Genomic DNA, 6023 nt, shown 5'->3' on the forward strand with positions numbered 1-6023 from the left:
TGTTTAGGATGCCTGTTTCCCTGGCTGGAGGGGCCTGAGGGCTCCTAAGGAATGCCTGCTGGAACTGGGAGCTGGGAGAATGAGTGGGAGAAGGTCAAAGATGCTTTCTTTTTTCTATTGTAAGGCTTTGGCTTCTTTATCAACTCTGACATTCCATCTTACACCAGTCAGAATGACTAAGATCAAAAACTCAAGAGGATATGGAGCAAGGGGAACACTCTTCAATTGCTGGTACAAGTGCAAACTTGGACAACCACTTTGGAAATCAATTTGGTGGTTTCTCAGAGTATTAAGAATAGTTCAACCTCAAGACCCAGCTATACCATTTCTGGGCATATACCCAAAAAAATGTTTCACCATTCTACAAAGATACTTGCTCAACTATGTTCATAGCAGCTTTATTGGTAATACCCAGAAATTGAAAACAATCTAGATGTCCCTTAGCTGAAGATTGGATAAAGAAAATGTGGTACATCTACACAATGAAATGAAATATTATTTGGGTATTAAAAACAAAGTATCATGAATTTTGCAGGGAAATGGATGAATATTGAGAATGTCATGCTATGTGAAGTAGCCAAGTCCCAAAAGACATTCATAGTATATGTTCACTTATAAGTGCATATTAACTATAAAATATAGGATGCCCATGCTCCTGTCCTCAGACCTGAGAAGACTGAACAACAAAGAGGGTACAAACAAGGGTGCTTGAGCCTCACTTGGAAAGGGAAGTAGAATGGTTGTGGAAGGCAGATGGAGGGAGGGAACTCGGTGGGAGAGAAGATCAGGAGATGGGAGTTTGGAGCTGCAGTGGGGGATGGCTAGATGACCATGACAATGAATGTAAATCTGCAACTGACTGGGGAGGTGAAGTAGGCATCTCCAGGAATAGACAGAGACCTGGGATAGGGGAAGTACACAAGAATCAATGAGGGGTGTCCTTAGCTGTGACCTGGAGAGGTTGTGGCCAGACAAGAACCCCTGTAGATCATTAGGAACACCAACCCACCCACAAAACTTTCAACCCAAGATTTATCCTGCCTACAAGAAATGCAGGGATTGGGGATGAGGCACAGAATGAGGGAATGGCCAACCAATTACCCATCCAACTTGAGGCCCATCCCATGGGCAAGCACCAATTCCTGACACTATTAATCATACTCTGTTATGCTTGCAGACAGGAGACTAACATGGCTGTCCTCTGAAAGGCCCCACCCTTCAACTGACTCAGATAGAGGTATACACCCACAGGCAAACAGTGGATGGAGCTTGGGGACTGTTATGAAAGAATATGAGGAAGGATTGTAGCCCCTATGGTGATAGGAACTCCACAGGAAGACCAACAGAATCAACTAAGCTGGATCCTTGGAGCTCTCGGAGATTGAACCATCAACCAAAGAACATTCATGGGCTGAACCTAGGCCTCCCTGCACACATATAACAGATGTGCAGCTTGGTCTTCCCTCAACAGTTGGAGCAGGGACTATCCCAAAGCTGTTGCCTGTATGTGGAATTTGTTCTAACTGGGCTGCCTTGTCTTGACTCAGTGGGAGAGAAAGCAAAGACTTGAAGTGCCAGGGTAGGGGGATATCTAGAGGAATCCTCTACCCATTTAGAGGAAAAGGGAATGAGGGGTTGGGGGAGGATTATGGGATGGAGTGACTGGAAGGGAGGAAGTGAGCAGGATGTAAAGTAAATAAGTAAAAAGAAAAAAGGAGTGGAGAAAGGAAGTTTGAATGGGAAAACTTGTGTGACTTACTGGAGATGGAAACATGGAGAGGGGAACGACTCTGCAGGTGGTCTGTTACAGAGATGGGAATGAGACTAGGGATTACATTTGAAGGGGAGGAGACAGAAGTGAAAATCTGCAGCTAGCCTACATAATTCTATGGCTGAATTCTCCATTTTATTTTTAAGGTATGGGTTTAGTTAGGCCTTCCATTGTTGTGAAGAGACACCATGACCAAGGCAACTCTTATAAAGGCAAAAAGTCAAAAAAAATTTTTTTGAGTTGCTAACAAAGGATGTTTATTCCAGCTTGATCCCTTGGCACAGCATATTTATAGAAATATGTCAGGAAACTATAAATCAGGTTGCCATGAAGTCCCTTTGCTCAGCTTCCTCGATGGGCCCCCTTCTCCGCCTCTCACTTCAAATTCCCAGAGTGTAGAAAGTTAGGGTCACTTCTTGGCACCTACTGCCTGGGCTGCCAAATGCGCCTCTTTCTGAGCAGCCAAAAACATCGCTTGTTCCTTCTGGAAAGCTGCCAGTTCCTCACCACACGAATGCCCAGGAAACGGGCAGAGCCAATGATGGAATGGACCACAGAAGATAGGGGTACATCTTGCATGGCCAAAGCATCATTCTTAGCATTGACACAGGAAATCTCATATATGTGCTTCAAACTCACCAGGCCTGCCACTTCTTTCCGTTTGTCAGCCCCCCTTCTCCATCCAAGCAGCCGCCTTCAGAAAGTAGGAAATAGTGGGCTGCCCAATCTTGAGCTCAAATGTTCTGTCGGGCTTTATAAAAAGTTTTGTAGGCAGGGGAATGCCTTCTTTGATGTCCCTTGTCTTCTCGTTGAACTTTTTGCAGAACTGGTTGACCCAAGATGGGACCTAGTAGAGGCCCAGGCATAGCTTGGCCTACTCGCACGATGGACCAGATCACACCACAGGCCTCGGGATTCTTCTTTTTATTTTTTTAAACTCTTATTTTTAGTATTAGATATTTTCTTCATTTAAATTTCTAAATTTATCCCCTTTCCTCATTTCCCCTCCGAACATTCCCTATCTCATCCCCCCCACCCCCCACCCCCCCGCTCACTAATCCACCCATTCCTGCTTCCCTGCCCTGGCATTCCCCTACATTGGAACATCGAATCTTCACAAAACTGAGGGCCTCTCCCCCCATTGATGTCCCACAAGGCCATCTTCTGCTACATATGTGGCTGGAGCCTTGAGTCCCTCCTTGTGCATCCTTTGGTTGGTGGTTTAGTCCCTGGGAGCTCTGGGGGTTCTGGTTGGTTCGTATTGTTGTTCCTCCTATGGGATTGCAAACCCCTTCAGCTCCTTGGGTCCTTTCTCTAGATCCTCCATTGGGGACCCTGTGCTCAGTCCAATGGATGGCTGTGAGCATCCACTTCTGTATTTGTTAGGCACTGGCAGAGCCTCTCAGGAGACAGCTATATCAGGCTCTTGTCAGCAAGTACTTGGCATCCACAATAGTGTCTGGAGGGTCTGAGTGAACCAGCTTAGCTTCGACATGATGTAGGATTTCACTCTTAGTTTGCCTCGGAGAAACAAAGAACTATGCTCTAAGTGCTGCCAATTTGGGTCAGACGTCAAGGAAAAAATTTAATAGGAGCTTTCTTACAATTCAGAGGTTCAGTCCATTATCCTCATGGTAGAGAGCATGGCAGCTTGCTGGCAGACATGGTGCTAGAGGAGCTGAGAGTTCCACATCTTGATCTGAGGAAAGCCAGGAGACTGGGAAGATGCTCTCTTCCACACTGAGTGGAACCTGAGAATAGGAGACTTAAGGCCCATCCCCACAGTGACACACTTGTTCAACAAAGCCACACCTCCTAATATTGCCACTCCCTGTGACAAGCATATTCAAGCCACCACAGATATATTACCTACATGTATGCCCACATACCACCTGCATGCAAAGTTCATTGAGGCTAGAAGAAGACATCAGATCCCCTATGACCGAAGTTATAGACAGTTGTCAACTGCCATGTGGGTGCTGGAAATTGAACCTGGGTACCCCACAAGATCAGCCAATGTTCTTAATCTCTAACCCATCTCTCCAGCCTCCATGATTTTTTTTTAACAATATTTTTACTAATTCTTTGAGAATTTCATACAGTGCATTTTGTTCCTGGTCATGTCCCCCTACAGATCCTCCAAGATATATCCTTTGATTTCCTACCCAAAAAACTCCCAGTCTCCTCCTCCTCCTCCTCCTCCTCCTTCTCCTCCTCCTCCTCCTCCTCCTGTCCTCATCTTCCTCTTCTTCCTCTTTCTCCCTCTACTACCTCCCCCTTCTCCTTTTTTTTTAAACCAACAACAAAGGGTATCTTCTTTAAGATTTTTATTGTTGTGAAGGGACACCATAACCACAGCAGCTCTTAATAAGGAAAATATTTTATTGGGGCTAGCTTGCAGTTTTAGAGGTTTAGTCTATTATTACCATGGTAGGAAGCATGGCATCATGTAGGCAGACAGGGTGCTGGAGAAGAAGCCAGAGTTCTACATCCTAATACAGCAGGAAGAGAGTGGCTTTGAACCTGGATTAAGCTTCTGAAACCTCAAAGCCCACTCCCTGTGACATACTTCCTTCAACAAAATAAGGCTACACTTCCAATAATGCCACGCCCTATGAGTCTATGGGGGCTGCTCTCATTCAGACCACCACATTCCAATCCCTGGCCCCCATAGGCTTGTAGCCATACCCTAATGCAAAAATGAATTTAGTCCAGCTTCAACAGTCTCCATAGCTGTCTCAACCCTATTTAAAAGTCCAAAGTCTTTTTTGGAGACTCATGGTAATCTTTTAACTGAAACCCCCCTACAAAATTAAAATTAAAAAAAAAAATCTAATCGCATACTTCCACCACATAATGGCACAGGATATAGATTACAATTTTAAAGGGAAGAAAAGGGGGCATGGTAGAGAAATACTGGACCAAAGCAAGATGAAAACCAGCTGGGCAAACTTTAATTTCTGCTTCTCAATGTCTAACGTCAAAATGTTCTTCAGATCCCCAATTCCTTTCAGCTATGCTGACTGCAACACATTTCCTCCCCTTGAGCTGGTTCCTTTCCCCATTACAGGCTTTCTTCAGCAGGTATCCCATGACTTTGGCATATCCAACATCTTAGGGTCTTCAAGGCAATTCAGGCTTTACCTTTCCCACTCCCCTTGCTGGGAGACCTCTGATATACGCCTGGCCTCAGTGGCTTTCCTTAGTCACAGAGGGAGTTTTTATAACCTTTTTCTTGAATCTAAACCCACAACCATGTGACTGAAGCTGCCAAGTACTGTGGCTTGTTGATGCCAGAACATGTACCCCTTGTTCAAATATATTTTTACTAGTGTTCTGTTTGCAATGGTTTCCTTCACTGCCTAAGTTTGGCTGTCCCAGAACTTGCTCTGTAGACTGAGCAGGCCTCAGACTCAGAGATTCACATGCCTCTGCTCCCCAGGGCTGGGACTAAAGGTGCATATGACAAAGGGTTTTTTTCTTTTCACCAACTATGCTTGGGCATGCAGCCTTGCCTAGAGTTCAGTCAACCTACCAAGTGTCTCTCTCCCAGTAGTTACTAAATGCCAATAGTTGCTTAGCTAATGGTGGTATTTCTGGCCCATTGCCCCCCTCCTTCTCTATACTGCTATTTTATCCAGCTTGAGCTTGTACAGATATTGTCCATGTTGCCACAGTTACTATGAATTTATCTGTGTGATTCCCCTATTGCACCCAGAAAACACCATTCCCTTGAAGTTATCCACTGCCCCTAACTCTTACAAGGATCCTTGAACCTGTAAAGAGGATATGATATGAATCCCATTTAGGGACGAGCCCTCACACTCCCTTATTTTATGCATATTGACTAATTGAGGCATTCTATATTAAATTATCATCTACTATAACAAACTTCTTTGATGAGGGTCAAGAGATGCATTGATCTGTGGATAGAGCAATGAGTCTTTAGGAGTAAATTTAACTCTGTCCATTTACCACATTGATAGTATTAGGTTCCCCCTGAGGGCCTATGATCTCTCTATCCATAGTGTCTTGGCCCTATTAAAAATACCAGTCATATAGCAGGCCTTAGAATCAAGGAGAAAGTGGTTGGTTATTTCCCTAACATCCATATCACTGTGGGACCAATATGTATATCAAATTCATTTTATGTCAAATACTAATCCCAGTGTCAACCTATACCAAAATGTCGCGACCGGTCTCGCCCGCAAGAACGACGCGGCAACAGGATTCTTCTCAGCAGCACTTTATT

At 44.6% G+C, this 6023-nt stretch overlaps 1 pseudogene; it reads right to left on the bottom strand.

Moving 5' to 3' along the window:
- Positions 1-2146: 2146 nt before the first annotated feature.
- Positions 2147-3266, bottom strand: LOC116091825 (annotated as a pseudogene).
- Positions 3267-6023: the final 2757 nt, after the last annotated feature.

The sequence above is a fragment of the Mastomys coucha genome, unplaced genomic scaffold (assembly GCF_008632895.1).
Source record: "Mastomys coucha isolate ucsf_1 unplaced genomic scaffold, UCSF_Mcou_1 pScaffold15, whole genome shotgun sequence".
In the NCBI taxonomy this organism is placed as follows: Eukaryota; Metazoa; Chordata; class Mammalia; order Rodentia; family Muridae; genus Mastomys; species Mastomys coucha.